Here is a 4,798-nt window from a genome sequence, read left to right on the forward strand (position 1 = left end):
GATACTAAAGTAGGAGCCAGAGGTATCTTAAATTTAGAGTAAAAATTTTAAAAATACTGTCTAACATTTGCACTACATAAGAAGTATTTATTGTCACCAGAACAGTGGTGGCTCAGTGCATAGAGCATAACCTAGGACTCTAAAGTTCTGGTTTAAACCCCAAAGTTGCCAGATTGAGTGTGATCTCATCTGGCTTGATAGAGCTTGAAGACAGGTCGGCTGGCTTGAGCATGGGATCCTAGACATGATCCCATGATTGCTGGTTTGAGCCCAAAGGTCTCTGGCTTGAAGTCAATGGTCACTGGCTTGAAGTTCAAGGTCACTGGCTTGAACTCAAGTTTAATGACTTCAGCAAGGGGTCAATATCTAGGCTGGAACCCTCTGGTCAAGGCATGTATGAGAAGTAATCAAAGGACAACAAGAAGTGCTACATTTACGAATTGATGTTTCTCATCTCCCTCTCTCTCTGTCTCTGTCTTTGTCTCAATAAAAAAGAAAAAAAGTGTTTATTGTTTAACTGCATTACAATCTGTGAGACTTGTATATGACATGAAAAAAGATACTGAAAAAAATGCTGTGATTAATTAATTTTTATTTTTCAAGTCTCTTACCTTCTAGTTATAGTACTTTTGTAAAGAGAGAAGGTATTTATTCCAAGATGGTTGTGATCTGATGCTAACTAATGGCTCTCAAAATAAGTTTATTAACTGCATTTGAAAATAGCCATCTCTTTATTTAAATTTATGTGATTGAGGTGCAGAATATTTCCTATAAACTAGTTACCTGTCAAGACACATGCTATGAGAATGAGAAAAAATGAAGTCCATTTAATATTTCAGAAACTGCCAGTCCCTCCTGCATAAAGATAGATTTTTAAGCAATGTCAAATGTATCTGTCTGTGGGGGTAATATTATTTAACTTTGTATATAAAACACATTTGACTCCTTGATCTGTCAACTTGCTTGATTCTTGAGTCTTAGTCTCTATGACTGATTCTTGGTTTTCACTTCACACTAAACTTGTAGATAGAAAACATACTTCTAGTGTTGAGTAAAAACAGACTAAGATTTTATATTATATTATTCATCTAGTATAAGTAACAGATATCCTTCCATTAACCGAGAAGAGGAATCCTATGAGTGTATAATCCTGTTTGTGAATCTATGTTCTGGAGAGATTTATTAGAAATCCCTTTAAAAATGCAGACTTAACCTTGTTTTTTGATGGGTCATATTTTAAGAGCAAAACAGAAAAACATCAGGTAAAGGAACACAGTAAAACCAGCAACTCACTTTGCCCCAAGAATTTATAACACTTTACTAGAAGAAAATTCTGCTCAGACAGCAGAACTCACTATGCTAGATAAGAGTGGTACCATTTACAGGGATTGTAGATATGCTTTAAGGGTATTCTGTGAAGTTGTAATGCTCTAGAAACAAAGAGGGTTCCCAGCCTCAGGATGAGCTTGATTAACAATGGTAAAGAAATGAAAGAAAATCAATGTTCTGTTTTCTAAGAAGGTGGCTATTATAGAAGTAGGAGCTCATGCAAAAGGCTACAGATTATGCCCTGTCACTCAACTGAGAACCTAGCCTTAAAAATACCTCAAAAAAAATCCTTGAAGAGGTTCAAAGAATCTATTATAGAAAGCAGCATTCTCTGTGTAGTAGAGGGAAGCCTGACAGGTATGAATGCAGTAAGGGAGGTGAGTACTATGACAGACCAGCTGGTGGGGAATGTGTAGAGAGGCACCACATGGAGAAATGGTCAGTTCTTAAACAGTGATGGAGAGTGCTCATGGATATGGAACATTTCTTTGAGCTTTTATATCTGAGTTTATTCTTCATTTAACTTTTAAAACACTACTATAGTTGAATATTAAAACAAAAACAATAGCAAGTAGTGAGCATATTATGATTATAGTCCATCACTCATCACTGTGGAATACAAAAGGCCAGCAGTGGGTGTTATTCACAGCTCATTAAGAACTCAGACACAGAACACCACCCTGAGGGTGATGCTTAACATCCTCATATGCTTCTCCCTTGCAATGGTGCTGTCATTCCTGACTTGGATCAAAGTCCACCAATTCTACCTGGTGTATTTCATTAGTCTTTTCTACTTCCTTCTGTTCAGGTAGGAGTTTTTCCAGCAAAGAATGTTTATCAGGAGCAAAAGCCATTCTCAGGAAAGCTGACCTTAAATTCAATAATTAAGCAACCCTTTCCCTATGGTTTACGATCAATTGGCACGCCTCCCTTTAGCACACACTTCATATCTCCATGCTTGACAATCTGACCTGGATGACAGGTGATGACTATAGTTTGGTTGTCAAGAGTAGATACTGGCCTTTGGAAGCCACACAGTGCTTCAGCCAGCTGTATGTACATACACAGGAAAAGGCCTTCCCCTCATCGAGTGGAAACAGCATGGTCCTCCTGATCTGAAACAATGATAATATCTCCTATCTGCAGTCTTGGTTCTTGGTCTACTTCACCGGGGATTGTTATCTTCTGGCCATCCTTCATGCCTTCGTCACTATGAACTTCTAGAATCTTATTCCCTCTAATTATCTTCCTTTCGTTCCATCTTTTACATCTATCTTTAGGACTGATCCATTCCCCACTGCATGCAAACAGACTGAGTTGGCTGAACCGTTCCAGGGTCTATGGGATGAATTCTTATTTGCATACCAGGACCTCAGCAATGGGGACAGCACTCTACTGCTCCTTTCCTAGTACCTGGACCTTCACGGTTGTTTCAAATTACATTCTTTTGCAAAGCTACTTTATTTGTTGCATCATTACATAACTTTTCTAAGGTTACTGAGAGCTGATGCACAACAATTTTTACCTCTCCTTTCTCTCTGCATCCTTCCTCCTCCTCCAAAAACACATCAAAGATATCCATGGGGGAGCCAACACTGCCACCTGTTCCACCTTCTTTAATTTCCTGTTCTCCTCCTTTGTCATATAATTCCCTTTTCTTTCCAAAAATTAGCATTTCATAAGCTTGAGAAATCAGTTTAACCTTCTCTTATTCATTAGCATTCTTATCAGGATGGTACTTTATGGCAAACTTCCTGTAAGTTTTTCAAATCTTCCTGGGTGTCATTGGGTTTGATCCCCAAAACATCATAGCAAGTGGTGTCTGTCCCTATTTTTAATAGGCAATGAGGCAGTTGAAGCCAGCGTGGAGGAGCAGGAAAGCGTGTTGCTCCTCTAGCTCCAAAAGCTATTGCTCCTCCACCTCTCACTGAGTGTTGTGGAAAGTTCCACTTGTACACTTTCTTAGAGGAATGTACACCTTAAGTCAGTGTTTGGAAGATGAAGGTGATCAGAGAAAAGGGAGTGCTTTCCAGGCAACATGAGTGGCCCAAGCCACTGTTATGAAAGAGGTTGGCCAGTCCAGAGACTTGCAAACATTTGGGGCTGCTACAGCAGTTGGGTGATAAATAAAAGATTATACATTAATTGTGGAAAATGTGTGTACCTTGTCCCGTGCCTCAAATAAAGGAACTTAGAGGAAGAAAGGTGATTTGGTAAAAGTATATTTCTTGATCATTGACTTTTTTACCTGAAAAGCTTCTATCTTTGCTATTATAAAAGTCTTGACTCTACTAGTCTTACTTTTTATTAGCTGCCCTAAAACTTAGTTTGAAGAAAAGAATTATGCCACATATCCCATTCTACCAATATCTATTTTTTACACCATAGTCTTGTTACTATAAATTAAAAAAAAAATACTGTTTTCCATTAATTTGAGAGATAGAGAGAGAAGCATCACCTCATTGCCCCACTTAGTTGTTTCATTTAGCTGTGCAGTCATTGGCCACTTCTCTGTGCCCTGACTAGTGATCTAACCTGTGATCTCGATGCGCTGGGACTAAGCCAAGCAATCAGGGTGCTAAAAATTTCTGAAATCTCATTCTGTATAAGAGTAAATTTGTGCAAATGGCTCTACTTTTAACCAGATCTATTTAATTGGTAAAGTAGTCATGTTCTGACTATATAACTATATTCTTATACCTGAATAACAAATATACATCTGTGTATGTGTCCATGTATATGCATTTATCTGCATATGTGTACCCACTAATATCATTTCTATTTTTGCAGTATCCAGTTATAACCTAAATCCAACATTCCATGCTGTCACCTAATGGTTTCCTAATTATTATTGTTAAGCAGCATTGTTGTTAGTAACTATGTACATGGGGAGAAATATTACAGTAAACCAGCTGAAGCACAATTCAGTGCCCTTACCCAGTAGGTTTTTATTTAGAACATAAGCGAAAGAGACGCTAATGACAGACACAAACACATGTCATATTTTGTTTCCTTTTCTTTTTTGGGTGTGACCTCACGTTTAGAGAGTTAAGCTAATATTCACGCTTCCTTGTTCATGACACATTGCCAACATTTGTGTAACCTTTTCCTCATCCTCTTACTTTTAAATATCTTAGTTAACTGAATATTTTATCAGTATATTCCCATCTGCCAGAATTTAGATGGAAATGAAGTTCTAGGAGTCAGAGAGACCAGGGCTTGCAACCTAATATTTTGCCACTTAATGAGCATACAATCTCAGTAAACAATTAAGCCTCTCTGAGACTCTATTTTCTCATCTAAATAGTGACAATAATAATAACTTCCCCATAAGGTTATTATGAGAATTGGATTACACACTTAGAGTGCTTAGCACAGTGTCTGGTACAGGATAAATGCTCAGTAAATTTTTGCTACTATTATAGACCACAAAAGACATAAGAACTTTGAATTTAGACAAAGAGCAATT

General features: G+C 37.6%; 1 pseudogene; it reads right to left on the reverse strand.

Moving 5' to 3' along the window:
• Positions 1 to 1,927: 1,927 nt before the first annotated feature.
• Positions 1,928 to 2,692, reverse strand: LOC136336339 (dnaJ homolog subfamily A member 1 pseudogene; annotated as a pseudogene).
• Between the last annotated feature and the right edge of the window lie 2,106 nt (positions 2,693 to 4,798).

Source organism: Saccopteryx bilineata, chromosome 4 (assembly GCF_036850765.1).
Source record: "Saccopteryx bilineata isolate mSacBil1 chromosome 4, mSacBil1_pri_phased_curated, whole genome shotgun sequence".
In the NCBI taxonomy this organism is placed as follows: Eukaryota; Metazoa; Chordata; class Mammalia; order Chiroptera; family Emballonuridae; genus Saccopteryx; species Saccopteryx bilineata.